Source organism: Emydura macquarii, unplaced genomic scaffold (assembly GCF_026122565.2).
Source record: "Emydura macquarii macquarii isolate MOO-44397 ecotype Brisbane River unplaced genomic scaffold, CSIRO-AGI_Emac_v2 contig_318, whole genome shotgun sequence".
Lineage (NCBI taxonomy): Eukaryota > Metazoa > Chordata > Testudines > Chelidae > Emydura > Emydura macquarii.
In genome coordinates, this window is record NW_027130455.1 from 4,383,089 (window position 1) to 4,405,155 (window position 22,067).

The 22,067-nt window shown below is 42.1% G+C and overlaps 1 protein-coding gene across 5 annotated transcripts in view; it reads right to left on the bottom strand.

Moving 5' to 3' along the window:
* Window positions 1-22,067, bottom strand: part of CNTN5 (contactin 5) — a 645,973-nt gene that overhangs the window by 121,879 nt on the left and 502,027 nt on the right. The window lies entirely within an intron of this gene.

Below are 22,067 nucleotides of genomic sequence, written 5' to 3' on the forward strand. Positions count from 1 at the left end.
GAAGCACTTGGGCATGATAAAAGGCAGCTATATCCAGTGGGGGCTGGCTACAGAATAAATGCTCCTGGGGAGGGAAACAGTCTCCAGAACACAGAAAGAGAAAGCTTCCAAGGAGAGGGCTTCTCAGGAGGAACCTGGTGAGGGGGCTCAGCAGAAAAGGACACCAAGAAAGAATGATGCTAGATAGGAGAGGCTCTGAAAGGGGATATGTGAATTCCATGTCTCAGGCAAACCTGGTCCTCCTGAAAGGACATCTACAGGTGGCAGCAGAAGCCCCAGATCAGATTAATTACATGCTGTTCTGAGGAAGGGCAATCATGGTTTGACCTCTGTAGGGACCTTGGCCCAAGAGGAGAGACACCATACCAGCTGATGATTAGAGGCCCCGGCTCCAGAAGAAGGTTCCGAGTCAAGAAGGTCTTTCTTCTAAGGGACCTGGACGTAAGTGGAGTTGATGAACTAAGGCTAACTTATTTCCCTCTCCCTCCATCTGAAGATGTTGGGTAGAGGTTTTTTTATAGTGTTCCACATTGGGTGAAATAAACTGGACCCCTGAAGGGACACTGTTCAATACACATAAGCCTCACTGGACTTCTTAAAAGCGTCATTCAGGGAAACTGAGGCAGAGATGCAATGGTGACACTGCATCAGGTCATCAGGGAGCTCTCCAGGGGTGAGGGGCCCACCTCAGAAAGGTTTTGTAAAAATAAGTGAACTAATGTTCACAAGGCACAGGAATACTTTAGTGATTAGCAAAGCAGAAAAGCCCAGGAGGAAATTAATAATCCTGTCCTCAGAGCAGGGTTTGACTAATGTGCAGTAAACAAAAACTAGGGTTACATAATGAGCAATGAGGATAAAACAAAATATTGAATAGCTAGACATTAAGTGAATAACATCTGTTTTGTGCACTGAATGAGGCAGGGGTCCTCTGGAAATAAATAGTGTGTTAATGTAATTAAAAATGTATGTAACTAAAGACTATGCATAGAGAAGCTGAATTAAAGTTGCACCGGCAATCTTAATTCTGAAATTTCTAGCTTTTGAGTGCTTGACTTGGCAACCTTAATCATGTGAATAATGTTTTTAACGTAGTTTTTGTTGGTATATTATAATATTGTGAGCTGCACAACAGTAGAGGAAGGGTAAATTTTGACAAGAAACCATACAGAAATCCATTAAAAAAAAAGTAAAGGTGATGTCATGGTATTTTCTATGCATATGCAGAGTAAACAGGACCCCAGTTTATAAGAATAGTTTTATTATTATTCACTACTTGAATTACAATAGTGTCTAAAGGCTCCATTCAGTAGCAAACCTTCAGTGTGCAGGATTGAGGAAGAGACAGTCTATGTTCCAAAGACCACATTCAAAACTTCCCCTCAAGAATGCTGCAGCATCTGGCCTAGCATATCAACCGCCGAAGACTGAAGGACTGAGCTGACCCTGGGAAGATTTGAATATGTGAATTCCAGAAGCCTGTGTCTTTCCAATCTGAGCATTCAAATAACTCAGCCATCACTTGATGTCCAAGGCCCATGGCCACTGAGGACAAGTACCACATCCTTCAGTTTTGTCTTCAGTGCAAAGTTAGCTTGAGTTACAATCTGAGTGTTATCCAGAACTCCAGTCCCATCCACACCCAGAAATACTTAACCTGAGAAAGGTGGTGCTTTTAACTTGAGTTAGCAGCAGTGTCAGGGGGTACAGTCTAATGCTTGTGTTAGCACAACTTGTCAGCTGCTAACAGGACCACTCTAATGTAGATGCAGGCTAGTTCCACTCGAGTGTTACTAGTCCTCTAATGCCGTTCCACAATCCACTTCCACCTGCTTTGTGCTCAGAAAGGGCAGACAAGTTCTTCCTGGGAAGAAATTATGGAGTGGCCCCTCTTACTGCAGTGCAAAGGACCATGGGATATGCTCCCAGAAGTCTCAGTGCCATACCCGGGTGTGGACACAGCAGTTTGAGTTCTTATTTTACATGGTGGCCACTCTCAGTCAAGTGCAGACAGCTCAAATTAACTCTTCATTGAAGACCTACCCTCAGTTGTGTGTCTAGATTGAAACAGAACATTTACACTGACCTTCTCTCCATTTGTTTGGCTGTGATTCAGCTGTAGGATAAATCAGTATGTCAGTTGGTAGGTGCTGGTGCTAAATATTAGATAAGTATGGATCTCTAATAATTATTCAAGTAACAAGTGAACTAAAAATCAATGCACGTGTACAAAATATGGGACTTTTGAACCATTTGCTGAAACTGTGGTCTGCTCTTTCACTGACTATTACTGTCTAACTGGGATTTGCATCTAAAGGCTTTTCTTAGTCAAACTGTAATTAGTCATGTTAATAATGTCTGTCCAAATTTAATATTTATTTAATCAAAAAAGTAAGGACTGCCTTAATGGATAGGCACATATTAAATGGATAGGCACATATTGGATAGGCACATATTAAATGGATAGGCACATATTAACTCCAAGGAGGAACAATGAAGTAGTCAGTGGAAGTCTTGAAGTCTGTTAAACAAGGAAAATTAATTAAGTGGGAGATTATTTATCTCCATACATGGGTAAGCAAAGGAAGGTGATGGAACAAGGAATTTCCCCACTCATTCCCCTTACAGTTCTTTGCAGGGGCCAGTCACAATCCCAGTTGATTGTCATCGTGGCATGGGTTGGGCACTAGAGTTTAGAAACTAGTTGGGACCCGAACTTGAGAACATGCTGCAACCTTTCAAAGAGCGGCAGTGCTGCTTCTCCAGCTTTTACAGCCTCAAGAGGAATTCTGGCAATCACTCTGCACCATACCACAATTTGGGCAATGGCTTAAAGCCACAGCCTGACCCTAAATCATCAAGGCTCTCATGGTTCCGGATTAAATAACGCTAGATTTATCTAAAAATTATAGTGACACAATGAGGACCTGTTCCTTGACTGTGGTCCCTAGGCTTCTACTGTAATTCACCCACTGGTAAGTATTTGTCATAAAAGCTCTGCTGTTTTAGTTCCAGTTTAAAAGCTCATAGGGCTACGAGGGAAGTCTCTAAGTACCGATGTACAGCAGCATAACACACCGTATCAGAGATTCATTTCATCATCCATCTTTTGTGATATATTCACTATGAAGAACTTTTCAGATGCTATTGGGGCTCCTCCTTCCCTTGAATTGCATACACAATCAATCTTCAAACTAAGGTCCAATAAGTTTAAAATATCGAGAGAAATACAAATTAATAGCAAGAAGCTTCCTGAAATTTACAAGGTCTACAGTATTGGCCTCCCGCTGTCTTTCAGACTGTGAAGGGGTGTGGGGGGAGAAGCACACTGAGGAGCCAATTATATTAATGTCCTGTATTTTCACTTTGAGAGGTCAGGAATCTTTCACGAGGTAAAAATGTGTACTACATTCCAATATTACTGACATTAGCCACGATCATAAGAGGTTCAGCTTCTGGGCTTGGTTATTTTAAGTTATTTCTTTTTACTTGCATAAAGAATTCCTATCCTCAAAACTGCTAGAGTTTTAAACAAAATTCATACTTGATATAGCACCTAACAAACAGCCTCAAATAATCAACCTGCTGCACCAGATATGTAAAAAATTTGTAATACTCATGCTCTCTAAAGACCCCGACCCCACGATGAACTTCAGGTGCATGCACAGAGACCACATAATGAGTATGAGAACATAAATGGAATAGAATAAAGCTCCCCAAATGCTTTAGGAGAGATGGTGGAAGCATTCTTGTAGCTCATTCTGTGCTTTTTTGAGCCAAGATAGAAAGTAAGTTCCACAGTCAAGATCAATATAGAGAATGCCAGACCAGTACCCCCTTTTCTTTTAACCTGAGTTTACAGTTAGGGATCAATATTGAAGAGTCAGAAAACCATCTGAACTATCCACACCATCTTGAACCTGAAAAACTGAACTGGAAGTCTCATTGGAACACAGTTTTCTTGTGAGATTTCCAGCATCTTTGCAGTATATTGGCACATCCCGATCTGGTCCCAACCTGCAGTTGGTAGTTCAAAGTCAAGCAACAACAAGAATAATAAAAGAATTACTAAACATTAGGAAACTCAAAAAGATTCAGATGGGATAAGGTTTGTGTTGTAGGGGAAAGTTCATCTTGACTCTTGTTTCATATGAACCACTTTGCCTTTCCCTAATTATAGAGTTTCTCTTGCAAACAGAGCAGTTCCCTGAGAGGTACTTGAACAACCTTATTGCATTAAGTTTAAATATCTTTGGATTCCATTATATTAAATGCAAAGGTATGGAGTACAGGACTTATGAGGAGAAGCTGAAGGAACTAGGCTTGTTTAGTCTGCAGAAGAGAAGAATGAGGGGGGATTTGATAGCAGCCTTTAACTACCTGAAAGGGGGTTCCAGGGAGGATGAAGCTAGGCTGTTCTCAGTGGTGGCAGATGACAGAATGAGGAGCAATGGTCTCAAGTTGCTGGGGGGAGGTCTAGGTTGGACATTAGGAAAAAGTTTTTCACTAGGAGGGTGGTGAAGCACTGGAACGGGTTACCTAGGGAGGTGGTGGAATCTCCATCTTTAGAGGTTTTTAAGATGCGGCTTGACAAAACCCTCCCTGAGATTATTTGGCTGAGGTTAATCCTGCTCTGAGCAGGGGGTTGGTAGATGATCTCCTGAGGTCCCTTCCAACTCTATGATTCTATGTATTATTATGGGCTGGGACTGTATATAATTTCAGCAGTGAGGAGATGGGATGTGAAGTGTTATGATCTCTAAAGGACTATATTAAACAAAGGGCTAGACAAGAATGGACTTCTGGGACAAACAGTGTCAAGTGGTTTTCCTGGGGATCTCTAGGGTGAGGAGAACGCAAATTTCCCAACTCCAGGTATGGAAAACCCGTTGTTTGAAGCTACACTTTGAGGCGGGGACCACTGATTACTTGTTCCTGAAATCTGAAGATCAAAGGCCCAAGCTGCATAAAGGAAAGACCGAACAATTCATGGGTGTTCTTGTTCCGAGGTAAGGCTGTTATAAACTTGTAACTATAGAAAAAACCATTTTGTGGGTCTGAAGGACTGACTCCTACCAGAGCCCTTGTTGGAGTTAAGAACATAAGAAGGGCCATACTGAATCAGAAACAATTTCTTCTGAGGGAATGGCAATGGCAATGACAGAACAGGGCAATTTATTGAGTGATCCATCCCCTGTCATCCAGTCCCAGCTTCTAGCACTCAGAAGTTTAGAGACACCCAGAGCATGGGTTTGAGAGGGTGATCTCTGGTCAATGTATCATCATGAGTGTAGGTTCTTTTATGTGTTTTTAATGTGTTTTCTCCATAATGCTTTCACCTTAATAATAAATATGCTTGCTTATAAAGAGCTCTGAGGTAACTTACAACTGCTCGCAATTACGATGTTCAGAAATCTTCAAAGAGAATGCAAAGAGCAGATGCTGGCGTGGTTAGGCATTCTGGCTTGTTGGGGATATCACAGTGTAGGCAAAACCCAGGTCAGGAGGGAGAGACATTTATTGCAAACAATAAATACCTAAGTAAATTTTTACCTAAGTAATTTGAAAAATTTTACACCAGTTTCTGGTCTTTATGTTTGGAGATTAAGCATAGGATCTCTTTTGACTTGATTGAAGGAATGCTAAATTACTAAAATAAAAATCCCAATAAAAAATTAAGACGGGGATAAATGCACTTTTAATCACTCTTGTTTAAATGATGGATGGAAGGCTACTAACATTTTACCATGAGAATGAAATTTTGTATAATTCAAATTTGCTTCCTCCGTGGTGGAGCCTATGGAAGATCTGCAAGCTTCGTAAACTTTACAACTGCAAAAGCTGCTTCCTATTATTATTCCTGCTGTCCTGTTTCATAATCTAAAGGAAAGTTTCCTGACACCTCCAGGATTTCATCAGTTAAGAGAAGTAACACTGCCTTTCCAGATCTCCTGGTAGTTTCCTGCAAGGGTTTATCAGGGTGTGTTTCAGAGGTTGAAATACAATCAGAACAGGGAGAACAGAGGCCAGAGCCAGAAAATGTACATGTATACAATAATATTCAGTGTAAATAATATATCAATGTAAAAATATTCTGAACATATTAACAGAATTTCTGCTTGCCAAAACCATCCATCTACAGCACCCACGCCATATACTTGGGGTGGAGAGCTAGATGGCTGTCTCACAAATTTGTCCCTGGTAGAGAGTCTCCTTTAGGAGCTACGAGGGGAGTGCAAATGTGCAGGTACAACGGTCCCCATCCCAGCCTTCTGACGGTTTCATTCCTTCCTCACAGTCCCAGGTGAAACAAACAAAACAGTCTACAGTCAGCAAACAAATAAATCAAATAAAGCATAAAATAAATAAAAGCATAAAGAAAGGAAAGAAAACCTGTAGGCAGCTTCAGTCAGGATATTGGCCTCTCTTATTTCAGAGGGCCTTGGCAGTATTACAGTTCATCCTAGAGTTCACTGGGTTTCCAGTACATGTCTCAGTCTCTTTCCCCTTCTTACCCCCAGGGATCAATGTCCTTCTCCAAAGGAAGAGGCTCTGTTGGCTGTCAGACCTCTCCTGGGGAGCGAGGGAGCACAACAGCCTGTTCCTTTCCTAGGGTTGCCCCCATCTGAGCAGAGTTCACTTATTTTAGCTCCTCCTTCAGTCCAGCTAGATTTGCAGATGTGGGGGGGCAGGGTCCTTCCAGCCTAAAGCAGCTCTTTAACTACTTCCATGCTGGTGCGGAGTTTATATGCACCTTCACAGGCTGTTAATATATGATACTAAATGGGATCGCGCATATTGGTATGAATGACAATGTCTTATCTTTCATATGGGCTCTTTAGTCATTTTTCTCTCTATCTCTGAAAAAAAAAGGTACCCTCTCTTCCATTGTTCTCAGTATATTTATCACTATCCTCAAACAAGCTGTGGGCAGGTGAAGTAGACACAGTTTAGAAAGTTTACTTACTACTTAAGGCACTATAGTATTACACAAAACACACAACGCATAATCATGTGACTTGTATGTAATTTTCAAGTTCTGCCTCAGATGATTGTAAAACCTTTTCAATAGTTGCACAATATCTAATTTTCACAAACACAATGGTAACTTCCAACTACCTTTTGTCCCTCCCTCCCTATTTTCAACACACACAGTCTCTTCATGAATGTATCTTAAATTGCAAATAAAAGGCACCAGACACACGAATTAGCATTCATGTTAATCATTTGATTATTATCATACCCTTCAGACACGCAGGTAAGCACTGATACACCTGAGAGAAGAAAACGACATAATGGAGCTAAACATACTGATGGTCTACCATATATTAAAAAATAAAGTGCAAAAGCATAGTGGATAGCATAGCAGAGTGGCATCTAGTGACCATGGAATTAATAACTGACTGCTGTAAGCTGACCAGTGGGTCCTTCCTGAAACTGCAAAACCTTCAGGCATAGATTCCATGAACCTCAAAAGCCAGCACAGAGTGGCTGTGATACAGACTGTGGATAATGCATGATTTTTTGGAAAAATCAGCAACAGGCTTTCAGCCCATGTGGTCAGTCCATTTTAGTTTATATTAGGTTTCATTTTTAAAGCTACTTACAGAGGGAAAGGGTTAGGAGCCTTTTTTTCCTCCCAAAACATGAAAACTGATATTCTCCTTTACATTTCTAATTCACCCAACTCAACTGCCCAGATGATGTGTTACATCCTATTGGACACAGACCTGGCCATAGTGATCCATGCATTCCTGATTTAGTGATCTTGATTATTGCAATGCATTAGAGTTAGGAAAAAACTGCCCTGAAAATAGTTTTCAATGACAATCACTGTAGTCCTCCATGCTCTTCACTATCTCTTCAATGACTACAGAATCCAGTTCAAAATTCTCTGTTCTGTTATTCAAAGCCCTCCATGTGATAGTTACCTTAGACATCACCCTTTTAAACCTCTTTAATCATGATGTCCCATGACAGCTTCATTGAACTGAGACATTGAACTTGTCCAATATGGAGAGAAATGTGAATGGTGGAGACAGAACTTTCACAGTAGCTGGACCTGGATTATGAACTCAGTCCTGCAAGAATGAAGACTGACCACACCACTTTCACATCTAAATATGAAACTTATCTCATTGATTTAGCTTTTCCCCAATTAATTCTTCACATACAAATCTAGACACACAACATATCCACTGTCTCACTCACATAAACAAAGCCAAAACCTCACTATAAACTAATCACGTTCTTTCTCCTATTTTTAAAAATATGTGAGTTGCTCAGACTGTGATGTGGGCATATAAACAGATATAGACATTCCCAATCATTGGGCATATATTTTATTTCTAACAAACATTTGAAGCACTGTAATTCGAAGCAGCTAGCTAGTTCATACTCAGAGTAAACAAAGATATGGCATCAGAATCCTAGAGGGTTTGTAACCCTAAATACAGCTGAATAAGAGATATACCATTGAAGAACAAAGAGGAAAATGTCACCAAACAAAACTGGTAACAGTTATGTGAAATAGAACAACCATCCTTATTCATTAATCTGAGTAGAAAAGATATGCTATTCAAACACAAAGTATTTGTAATACTAGTGTATTCAAAGTATTCTTAATACTGGTGTATAAGTAGCCTAGCCAGATCCAGTTTAGTAATTGAAGAAAGCACTCTTATAAAGTTGAGTCAGTTGAAGAAAAATCTAGAAGCACCAAACAAAGTTTTTGTAATAGTACAGATAATGATGACAAACAATGACATATACTAGAAAAAATAAATCACAAATAGTAATGAACAAATAACTAAACTTTACAGAACACTAGCCAATATAGCAGACAGAGTGGATGAAGTGTCATTATTTAGAACCAACCAGTTAGATATAATTTTAAAAAGCCAAAATAAACATCATAAATCCAGAGGGCCAAAGATGATAAAATGCCACTGGCACCAAAAAGCACAGAAATGTCAGTAAACAGTTCAAGAGTAGGTTTTCACACACAAATTATTAGCAACTTTCACCTACAGTTTCTAAATCTGGATAAATATTTTAAGTACCACTGAGATTTGAAAGAAAAAAAGAACACCTTGAAAAACATGCAACAATGAGAACCTCTACTGACTTTCATTAAAAAACCCCCAACATTTGTTTTGTAATAATTCTCTGTAATGGGATTATTTAGGATTTAAATGCAAAATTCAAATAAACATTTATAGCAAAATCTAATTTTAAATCTCAAAAGTCTTAAAATGGAAAAGTTGAAGATCACACAGTAATTTTAACTCTCTCAAATTAAATATATAAAGTCCTGCCCCTATTAAAGTTAATTGAAAATTTGTCATTGACTTCTATGGGGCCAGGATTTCACACACAAGATCCAATTTTGCCCTTAGATACATCTATTTGAAGTCCCACTGAGGACAAACTGAGTTGTGTATGACTAAATTAAGGAAGGATTCGGCATGCTACACAGTAAGGTTACAATCAGTAGCATAATTAAAGGTGCAAATTTACCAAGAGATGCTTCATTTTTCCTTTTCCTTTTTCTCTTGAGAGTTTAAAGTTACAAGATTTTATATTTTGTTAATTTAGATTTTTGTGTTTAATTTCTCTATAATTTTAAGGAATAATAAAAGAAAACTAAAAACCAAAAGTTAATACCTCTCCTGATTTCATTGTGCATGCCATGGTCGCATAGTTGAAAATGTACACAACTGTGTAAGTCAACAATGAAAAATGAATGGAAATCCTCACCTACAAAATTAACATCAATATTGTGGGCTCAGTTCACACCCACTCATGCAAGGGAGAGAAAATTGCCTTTGCCTCTGGGGAAGGATTCAATTTGCACACTGCTACCATCACAAGTTTCACTGTTGGAGTGAAAAGATCCATATGAAGGTCCATTGGTGCTGACTGCGGAAGGTTCCTTTACAGACCTTTACCGGATATATGTTTTCCTGAGCCAGCACTTTTGGAAATGTGTCATTTAGCTCTGGATCCCCATTTGGAACAAATGTATTCCAGGGCTTTAGACCTGATAGACAAACTTGCTGCCAAAAGGGTGCTGGAATTATAGTGGGAGAAGCTGGATCATGCTCCATGTATTTACTTTATTCCATAGTCTTCTTAAATTATACATTAGGCCAGAATTTTGCCTGAGTTACACCTATGCAAGCTTATTGCAAACAACAGGTGGTGTACACCCGTGACTCAGGGCAGAATTTGATACCTTAACTCAAAAACTTTAGGAAATAGGGGACTGAACATGGGTGTAAACTGCACTCAGTACAGCTGAAGAGGGGAGAAGGACAGGTGGCTTTATACCAGCTTTGTGGCCCCCCGATTATAAATAATACATAAATATCTTGGTTAGGCTTTGGCATTTATAAGGGTAGTCTCAGGATGTACAAAGTTGAGTTCAGCTACCTGTGGCCCCAAAAGGCCATTCTGGCAGCCAGGGATTAGTGCGCTGGCTAGGTCCCAACCACAGACTTTACACTGGTGGCTAGGAGAGAAGCAGTGTAGAAGCAGCTATGCTGATCCTTTACCACTCAGAGGAATCTTCTGCTGGTGAGACCCATTTGATTTATGGCCTCTTTTTCTATTGGCAAATCAGCACAGCAAGACAGAGGATCTGGCTTTAGGCCTGAGTGAACACTAACTATCAGGAAAGCTTTAACTTGTAAAATTTAGCTAGTTTTCAGTTGTGTCCAAACAAAACATTTTAATTTTTGATAGCAAAGGAGTTTTTTTTCCCCACCCTCAATAAATCACAAAAAATACCTCTCACCTTTCGGCTAGCTTTGAATATGGACTATATTAACCAATGAGAAAAAATTTGCAGAAATGATCCTATGAAAGGGTCAAGGGTTCATAACAGAGGCACCTATATAATTAATAACTTTTGCTACTAGCAAAAAGTGTAACATTGCTCAACACATTTATGTACAGCAAAAACACTTTACAAGTGAAAAACTGACTCCTCTTCTAGAAGCAAAGTACTTTTTATAATAATTTTCTAGTCCCGAGTGGACAAGTGACTTCACAAAAAACCTATCATAATTGGCACTAATTGGTACCCTGTTGATAATACAAGCAGAACAAGAACAAGATAGAACAAGAAGTACATGGAGGGCACAATTCTCAGCTGGTGGCAATCAGCACAGCCCAATCCATTGTGTTAGAAACACAGGAATTGCCACACTGCAGCAGACCCATGGTCTGTCTAGTGAAGTATCTTGTCTCTGACAGTGACTTTCAACTGATGATTCAGAAATAAGGACAAAAGCCACCCATGTAGGCATCTCAGGGATAGTCTGTCCTCTGGGGCAGTCTCCTTCTATCCCATAATAGCTAGATGTTAGTTTTAGTCCTGAAGCACTAACTCTTCCAAAACTTTATTTTAAAAAAATATTTACTATTATAATTCGAGATATTCTTGTTAGCCATATAAATTGCCAAGTCCCCCTTTGGATTTTGCTAAAGTCTGGGTTTCCGTGACATCTTCTGGCAATGAGTTTCACAGTCAAATTATGCCTTCAGTGACTCTATGCTGGTTTACACCAGAAGAGAATATGGCCCAGAATGGGAATGGAGGCCAAGTGACTTTCTCACTTGCAAAGGGGGTTCCATCAGGTCAGGGTTATGATGCATTTGGAGGGTAGTGTTGAATGCTTGAACTAATACTTCCCCCCATTGTTGTGCCTGTTCTATGAATGAACAGAGGACCCCAGGTTCCATTTCTGTCAATCCAATGAATTTCACCACCAATAAATTCACTTTTATATATATTTCAAAATACTAATTGAAAGACAGAGACAGCAAGTTACTCCATTTTTGACAACAAACCAAAGAGGAGCCCATTAGCTGGTTGGACATGCTTAATAGAATCCCTAATTCAAGCTTGTTGGCAGCTCATAGCACATCCATTGTTGGCAAGAGATTTTACACATGGAGAATCTAAATCCTTATATTAAGAGCCAACTGGACAGCATGAGAGAAGAATGATACAAGTCGAATTAAGCATTTATTGAACCTGAGTCACTAACTAGTTAGTTCCATTAGGTAACACTTTGTCCAACACTTTTTGTGCCAAAGCCATTTATGTAATTGCCTGACAATGGTTTAACTGGGCTCCAGGTAGTTCTGGCTCTGTGTGGAGAGTGGAATAGGGAGGAGGGTCTTGAAACGAAGGAAGAAAGAAAGGCTGGCCCACAGGTCTTGAATCTGAGCCATCGGTCCTCAGGCAGCCTTTGCATCCCAGCTGCCATCTGAAAGCTTGCTAGTAAGCGGTGGGCTGAGTCAGAAGTACGGCCCACCAATTGGTTCAGCTGCGCTATTTAAGCCAGAAGAAGACATAAGTGGTTGTCTGGGCAACTGGATGAATTCCTGGCTGGCTGCTACATTGGCCCCTGCCTTCTTGTCTGAGCCTTGCCTCCCTTCCTCGCTCCTGGTTCTTGTTTTCCTGACCTGTCTTGGTTCTTGCCTTATTTCTGATCCCTGCCCCTGGTCTCTGACTCTGTTTCCAACTCTCACTCTTGGTTTCACTCTCTGTCTCTGATTCTGACTCTGACCCCTGCCTCTGGTTACTGACCCCTGATGCCACCTCCTGCTCCAACCAGTAGGTCTGATTGCCTAAGCCTTGGTTGTCACAGTTATTGATTAAATGTCTTTCATATTCGGTTTAATTCTTTGTTCTCATTAACCACTTTTCTGTAAAGGTTAAATGAGACTGAAGGATTAGAAGTGTCCCTACAATTATCCCACCAGTTGCTGTGATTTTATTAGATTTTGCAAGCTCAGCAGGCTGTGATCAGGTCAGTATTTGAATGGCAGCTCTTCAAGAAATACCTTGCTGCATCAGGAAGTAGTTTTGGTGCTTCATTTTACAGTATTGATACTATGCCTCAGAATGGTGGAAAGGGGCACCGTGCTGCTAGAATTTCCATCACTCTTACTGTATATATAACCAAGGTCTTGACCACTTGCACAATTTAATATATTACTGCACTTTTTACTAAGCAGGAATATTGCAGTGATGAGGGCCATATTAGGATGTAGATTGAGAGATGCTACCCTGGCCAAGTTTCAATTTACATTTAGCATTCATTAAATTCTACTAGTAGTTTCAACTAAATAGAACATTCTTCACTCAGTCCTAAAGTGATATGCAGTGCTTCTGAGTGCAGTTTAGTGGTAGTCCATGTCAATAGTTGGAGAATTGACATACATGTTGCAAACTCAAGATTATGCACTTTTTATATAAATTCTAGACCCCAGTCCTATCTGAACTGTAGCTGTGTGTGGGGAGAATCAGGCCAGGCTCTTTCTAATGATATATAAACATCTTAATAATCGATTCATGAGTTACCTGAGCAGCTGTCTCTACTCTTATGTACAGTACAGTATGCCTCTTCCACTGTTGTTGACATTGGTTGTCTTCCTTGTATTCCAGAGGTATTGTCTGGCTCTACTAAAGGCAAGTGGTTCTTTCTTCAGGAATCCAATATATGAAACTTCCTTCTTCTTAATGTCATTGGTGGCTTTTTTCAAGGCTCACTGTCAGAGCCTTATGTTTAGTTCAGTTCATCTTTGGCCATTTTGCCCTCCCTTTTTCACCAGCTCTTCTTTTTTTGGGTAACTTTTCTTCAATTGTCATTTTGGAGACTTTTTGCTTTACTAGTCTAGGCCATTGAGCCATGGTTCATAGTAATTCTTATTGATGCTTTGAATATTTCAGAGATCCCAGAGACACAGGAAAATGGAATCTATAAAATATATACATTTTCTTTGAATTCTATCATTTATTGTTCATGTTTAGCTCACCCTCAGCAATAAGAATTTTCCTTTTTACTCTCTACGATTTGCATTTGAATTAACTGATTTAGCATAAATGAGAGAAGAATGTAGTAATTAACTATCTTGATTAATTTGAATGTGTACATTATCAACTGGCAATTTATTCTGTTTCAGTGGTGGCAAATGACTATGTCTGTCATTTAAAAATGCAGTACTGAACTCTTTCATTAAATTTGTGATTTTTCACAGGAACTCACTCTATTCATATGTATTCCACCTAGGAGGTTTAGATTTATTATTTATGAATCTGATTCTGCCTTCTACATAAAATATTAAGAGTAGTTATATATAGTACTGTGGGGAAGGATTGATTTGCATCCAAGGTGTATACAATAGTAAAATTCAGTGGCATAAGCCACTTATTGCTTAAGGGTTGAAAGTATGCTTTACTGACATCTTAGTAAGAACTTTAAAAAAATATATTTAGTTTTTTTTCTAGCTACTAAATTATTAAATTACTAAAACAGATTGACAGTTTAAAAGTAACATCTTTCAAGGTTTCTCTCTTATTTTCTTTCTGTTAACAATGTCCTGGTGCTCATGGGCTGCTGTTTGTCAGGCTTCAGACGCACAATGATTACATGATGAATAAAGTCAGGAGAATGACAGAGGCTTGGAGTTAGCCTTCAGAAAGGGGTACATGCTTCATTTAGTAAGGATATCAGACATTGTCTGGGCTGAAATCACTGCAGTGGAATTTATCTTTGATTTGAGTTACAAAATATAGGGGACTGGAAATCTGCCATTGTACTCCGGTTCCTCAACTTTTGATGAAGGAAACTACTTATAAAGATCCTGCAACATTTGACTAGAGCCAAAACTTTTCCCAAGAATATCAACTGCACAAGGAAGTGGTGATTATAAAGCCCTGTTTTCAGCCAAACAGAACATGGTGTGAAACAATACTTCCTACAAAAAGGAAACCTCTGTTTCCTTTAAAATCCATGCTCTATGTCTAACAGCTCTATTGCTGTTTCAATGAGAATAACACCCCTGTCTTTAGAGGACCGGACCTCTGTTCAGACTTATAAAAGGCTTGATAAAGGGGTTAACATATTTAAACAGAACAGAATTATGGAGCAGTGTCATTTATGATCCAGTCTGTTCCAGGAAAAGATATGTATATGGTTAAAGAAGGGGACTGAGAAATGAAAATCATAGATTATATTCTCCACTCCACCACTTATTGTCTCATTATATCCATCGCCAAAATGGATATAACATCATTTGCAAATGGGTGCTGTGTGACTAAATTTATGTTTGTAAACTGTTGAGAGGATGAAAGACACTATTACTCATGCAAAAAACATTTTGAAGGCAACTAGTTCTGTACTTCTAAAAAGAACTCTAAGAAGAAGATATATGTAGAGGCCAGTGCCTCAGACTGTTCCCCTTTTGCATGTCTGCAATTCTGTGGGCACAACTGATATCATACAGATTTCTAGCTATCCGAGTGTGCCTGCAGGTCAGGCAGATTCATCCAAACAACCTCATTTGCACGTACCGCCCGACACATACAGTAATTGTATGTCCACCCCGTCCACTTGTGGGATGGGTTGGGGGTGTGGCAGCTCTGTGTTAGGGCTCGCCTAACTGTCCTTCAACTCAGGACAGTATGGCCCAATGGCCAGAGTCAAAATTGCTACCCTAGGGATCAGGGCTGTGTGACCCACTGGCCAGAATCAATATGGCTTCAGGGGATCCGGGCCCAGCGGCCAGAGCCAGGGGGCCACCACCGGGGGAATGATGGCCTGGGTCGGGGGACCCTGACCCTCCCAACTTTACCGGGTCCCAGCTCAGGACCCTGGCAGTGGCAAGGTTGCTTACCACTGAGTCAGCAGAGAATCTGCATGCAACACACAGACTCTTCCTGGGAGTCACGACTGTTTCCCCCCCTCTCTGGGCTTCTTCTCACCCTGTCTCCTGACATGGTCCACAGGTCATTGGGGCAGCCAGGCTCCTCAACACAGGTAGTTCCCCAAGACTCTGACTCCAGTCAGGGGTCTGGACACACTAGGGATCCTGGCTGGTTTTCCGGTCTCTGGCTGCTTTGGGCAAGGGCTGCAGCGATTCATGGGCTGGAGCCTCCCAGCAAATGTCCTTCCTCCTCTGTGGTCAGCCTAGAATGAGCTGGTCTGCTCCCTTTTATACAGAGGCAGTAGTTCGAGTATGCCCAGCATGGTCTGGAGGGGTGGGATGTCTGCCGCCCATAATGTATGGTTAACCCTTTCGTGGTCAGTGTGGGGTACGTCCACCCTGTCATACACCCTTCCCCTTAAGAATGATCTCAGTGGGTGATCTGCCCTCTGCTTCATCCCCCAAGAAAAAGGCCACCTTGGAATGAGCCTTACTAGGTTTGTGCAACACATGGAAGTTGTAAGCTGGACAGAAAGGTAGCAGTGCATGATCCAGGGGTTTCTCTCCTTCATGCTGTAATCATCTGAGGGGTGCATGATCAGTAATCAACCTGAAGATACTCCTGAGCAGGTTATAGCGCAGGGCGTCGATAACTCACTATACTGCCAAGACCTCTTGGTACCAGTCTGCTGGCATTCAGGGCAAGAGGCACAATAATCCCTTATCTCCTGGTGTATGCCCGTCCAGAATAAGTGGTGGGCTACCCTCTGGAGAGTCTTCTTCCTGCCGAGGTGTCTTGTCCAGGGTATAGCATGGGCTAAGTGCAGGAGACTCCTGCGTAGTCCCTGATGGACTAGGAGCTGTCGGATATCCTCCAGAGTTTGAGGGTCATGTACCACTTTATAGAGGCAGTCTTCTTAGCTCTCAAATTGCAGTCCCTGTGGGGGGTTGCAAAGTGTTGTCTTTTTCCTGGTCATGGGTTGTTTGCCTGTTCCCAGGACTCAAGGTTGGGTTCTCCCTTTGTTACTGCAGGAAATCCCCATTGTATTACAATTCTTCCTGGACATCTTCCATGGGGTGATCTTGGTCCAGGCAGGTACCTGTGGGTGGCTCGGGGGGGGGGGGGGGGGGGGGGATAGCCCTTCCCAAGGGTCAGCCTCAGGAGTTGGGCGGAGTAGTTCTTTCCTTCTAGGTCCTTCTACTACTGTTCCCTGGTGCCATCGGTCATAGTCCCGCAGGATCTTACGGAATTCTGGCCAGCCCCACCTCAATGCCATGGGATAGGACAACTTGAGCATCACATTGAACTGGAGGATTTCTCCCCGGCAGTTGACCTCAAGCTGTACCCGGGCAGTTGGGTAGGGACATATGTCCCCATGGATACGTTGTAAATGTATCTTTTTCCTGGAGATCTTTAGACTGGGGACCAGCCCTTCCTGGATGAGTATCTGGCTACTTCCTGAGTCGACTAATGCTGTCGTGGGGGTCTTTTCTACTTGAATCAGGACCATGAGTTTCTCTGGCCCCAGCTTCCAGGCTCGTGTAGTGGCTACCCAGACTTGTCCATAACTACAGTTCATGTAGGGGCAGTCATACTGAAAGTGCCCCACCTGACCACACTCCCAGCATCAGTCTTGGGCTCCCCCTACTGTGGAATCTGCCTGCGGTGGACTTGGGTCTTCCTGTGGGTCTCAATCTCCCAGTCTTGGTCCAGCTGATGGGACCCCTGAGTTTGTGGCTTGTAAGGTTTGCCAGCGGTCGGGTAGGTGGAAAGAGTCTCTTGGCTGCATTTTGTGGTGGCTCCCCCTGGCTTGCCTGTCCCCACTTTATGGAATTCTGGAACTCTGGGGTCAGACCCTTGGCCCGTAATTGCCAAGTAGTCCTCCATCAATTTCATGGCCATTGCTGGTTGGTGCCACGGCACCCACTCCTTTCCCCAGCCAGGATGATCTTGATAAACTGCCCGAGGACCAGTGTCTTTGCCACCTGGGTCCCCGATCGTTTCTCTTTCTCCAACCATTGCCAGTCTCTGTCTTGCAGCTGTTGAGCGACTGCCCAGGGCCTTGCCCCGGGAGGGTCTCTCTCCTGCAGGAAGTCTTGGCATATAGGGGTTAATCATGGTCTGGTCCAGGATGGTACCTTTCTCACTCCCACAGTCCAGGGTATCCTGGGAATCTAGCCCCTGATAGACTGCCTGTACTGATTCTGTCAGATAAAGAGCCAACGGCATGGCCTAGTGCTCAGGTGGCCACCTGGCAGTGGTGGCTACCCGCTCAAATGTCACCAGGAATGCCTCGGGGTCATCACTGAGCCCCATTTTCAACAGTCAGACTGGGAATCTGAGGGCTGGGAATCATAGTCCTAGTTGGATGCATCAGAGTGGCCATTAGTTGAATCAAATGCTTCTATTGTGTCTGGTGTTGTACTGTCATACCCTCATCATTTCCTGTTGTTTTGTTGTAATTTGTTACACCACCTGTGCCTGATATTCCTGCTGTTGTGCAGCCTGTTGCTGTTGGCTTTCCAAAAGCCATTTCAAAATCTTCTCAGTCTCCATCCTAGGCAGAGTGATAACTAGGTGGGCAAAGAAGCAGTTCCTGGGCTGGAACCTCCAGCAAACGTCATTCCTCTGGTGTAGTAAGCCTAGAATGAGCTTGGCTGATCCCTTTCATACTGAGGCAGCAGTTGGTTCATGCTCAGCAGGGACTGTGGGGTGGAACTTCCACTGCCCATAGTATGTGGTTAACCCTTTCATGGCCATGGTAGGAGACATCCATCCCGTCACAATATGCCTCAAGGAGGTGTGACTTTAAAAATCCGGCCCATGGCAAACCACTCTACTGTGCCACAGAGTACTCAATGGCAAAACTCTTTAGATGAAATCTTGACCACATCAAAGTCAATTGGTGTTTTGCGACTGATTTCAATGGGACCAGGATTTCATCCTGTGTTTATATTGTACAATTTGTTGATGGATGCGTACTTACACTTTCCTCCAGGAACATTTAAAAAATATTAATGAGATTCCTTCACATTGTACTAAAGGGAGGGTAAGAAACAAGATTAACCAGGCTGGAGAGGAGGAAAAAAACAAAACAACCTTGGCATAGACACTACGAGTAAAGGAAATTATTGTGAATATTTATGTTTCATACCAAATTACCTCTCATACGTTTCAAAAGACACAGCAACACTTTCTGCTATCTAGAGCCCCCTAAAATGCGGCCAGGTAATTTTGAATACCATAAAATATTATATTAATGTGATTAATGCATCAATTTTTAAAACAAAATGTCACAAAAAAGCTGTGAATATTAGTTAAAAGTCTATGGTAATTACAAACATTAATTAACTCTGAACATCTGAAGACATTAGATAAAAGTCGAAGTGCTGCCTGCTCTCAAATCAAACCCATTATTGAATATTTTGTAACCAGTAATTTATTGTCGATTCACAGAATAGTTCATAACATCTGCAAATCACTAGGTTTTAATCTACGCTGCTTGATGATTACCTGTTCTATTCATTCCCTCTGAAGCACCTGGCATTGGCCACTGTTGGAAGGTAGGATACTGGGTTAGATGGATCATTGGTCTGACCTAGTACGGCCGTTCTTATGTTCTCTTGCTTCTGTCCCTCTGTATTAAAATTAAGAGCAGAGGTGATGGCCATACATGAAAGATGCTGTATTACAATGACAAAACTTAAGCGGATTGGGCCAAAGGAATTCTGATTAGGTTCAACAAGAACAAGTGCAGAGTCCTGCATTTAGGATGGTAGAATCCTATGCACTGCTACAGACTGGAGACCGACTGGCTAGGCAGCAATTTGGCAGAAAAGGATTTCGGGTTTGCAGTGGACAAAAAGCTGGATATGTGTCAATAGTGTGCCCTTATTGCCAAGAAGGGTAACAACATATTGGGCTGCATTAGTAGGAGCATTGCCAGCAGATCAAGGGAAGTGATTATTCCCCTTTATTCAGCACTGGGAAGGCGTCATTTGGAGTACTGTGTCCTGTTTTGGGCCCCCCACTACAGAAAGGATGTGGACAAATTGGAAAGAGTCCAGCGGAAGGCGATGAAAATGATTAGGGGACTGGAGCACATGACTTATGAGGAGAGGCTGAGGGAACTAGGCTTGTTTAGTCTGTAGAAAAGAAGAGTGAGGGGGGATTTGATAGCGGCCTTCAACTATCTGAAGGGGGGTGCCAAAAGGGAAGGAGCTAGGCTGTTCTCAGTGGTGGCAGATAACAGAACAAGGAGCAATGGTCTCAAGTTGCAGTGGGGGAGGTCTAGGTTGGATATTAGGAAATACTTTTTCACTAGGAGGGTGGTGAAGCACTGGAATGGATTACCTAGAGAGGTGATGTAATCTCCATCCTTAGAGGTTTTTAAGGTGCAGCTTGACAAAGCCCTGGCTGGGATGGTTTAGTTGGGGTTGGTCCTGTTTTGAGCAGGGGGTTGGACCAGATGACCTCCTGAGATCCCTTGCAACCCTAATCTTCTATGATTCTATGAAAATAAAATGTAATATGTACATCTTTTCTATGAAAACTGATATCAAAAGAGAAAGAATTTTGCTCCCATTCTGCTTTAGTATATGAAAACTGGCTGGATAGAGTTTGTTGTGTTTTAGTGCCTGAATTGACAGATTTCTTTGCTGCCTCTGATTGTTATTGGAGATCCTTTATTTAGCTATACAGTTAATGTATTTAGCTAGGATCCTGTTCTATCCCTCTTTGGCAGGACCTATGAAGAGAGCAATGACATATGGATGTGCTATGGAATTTTAAAAAACCATAACATGCTTCAATTTTTTTGTGTAGGGAAGAAGTTGAGGGTGAGAGTGTAAAGGAATGAGCTGGCTTATAAAAAATTGAAAAAGCACATTTGGTTTGTGAGGAATTAAATCTCAGATTTTCAGGAACTGCTCTTACTGTATGGCAGAAGAATATATGGTTGCCTTCCCTCTTTTGGACAGGACCATTGTTGTAGACCTACTTCTAATGGACGTAAGAACAAGCTGGTGAAGGAAGCTAGATGGGTTGGGATTTGCTAGTCTGGAATGAAGTTTGAAGTCAGAATTTGAAATGCATTGCTGCTGTGAAATACAGATGTTTTCTATGAAGTAGATGCCCAAAACTTCAGTCTCTCATTTTTGTTTTTTGTTTTTACATGCCACTGAATATGATATAAAGTAGTTACTAGGTTTTTCTTGTTTTTTGTGGCTAGGATTTTCAAAGGAGCCTGTAAGCCGGTGGCATAGTCCAGCCGGGGTGTCGCGACCCTTCCTCAGGTCCAGGCTCCAAGGAAGGCCACAGCGCCTTGCTACAGAGCATAAAGGAGTTAGCTGCTCAACTCCCACTGAATTTCACATGCTTAAATGTGGTCCCTAAATTGCTATATTTTACATATGACATGTTTTGGATCAGATAACTTTCCTGATGGCTTGTACTAACTTTTAAACCTGTTTTTTGTTAAAGGGACATCACCCAAACTATTCAGCTTGTTGCTTGAAACAGAACCATGCATAATCATTGGGAATGATTAATGGGTATGATGAAAGTACAAGTCACCTCTTTTATATTTCCATGAATGCAGAAGATCACTGTTGTCTATCTTTCCCCATTACAGTTTTATAAAACTGAACACATCACACTATAATAAAACCTGTCCTGATGTACCAGAAAATATAATCCTTTGCATCTGATAGTTACTATCAACTTGAATGGCTGTTTTGATATATTACCAACTAGAGTGCCATAGGATTTGTTAGATGTTTTGAATTATAACAGCAAATGGACCTGGTCTGAACTGATAAAGCCTCTTATTTTGTTCTCTTTCTCTTTGTCTGGTTCACTTTGGATTAAATCAGAATCAGTTGTGGCGGGGTACGCCTGCTCCGCTCTGTGGATCCTGCGCTTCGCCGGCTACGCCAGTGGTGCAGCTGGGAGGGGAGTGCAGGGGGGGGGGGGGGACCCGGTCCCGCCCTCTGCCCCGGGCCCCCGACCCAGGGACCCTGTGAGGAGTGGTCTCACCCTGCTCAGTCCCCGAGACCGATTACCTTCCCTGGGTCGCCTGTCCGTGGCCCCCCAGCCTGTAGCCTGCTCCCTGGTACCAGCGTGAGGGGTTGTTCCGCCTTCCCCGACTGGAGCCTTCTCTGCCTCAGTGTGGTAGCCGCAGCGGATGATAGCCCCAAGCCCCGCGGCCGTCGCTGCAGCAGGGCAGGGCAGCTCTTCTCCGCTCTGCTTCACTTCGCTCCGTGCCTCCTCTCCTCTGGCTGTTAACTCCCTTCAGCCTTTCTGGCCTGCCTGACGTGGAGGCTTTTATCTGCTGGGGCAGCTT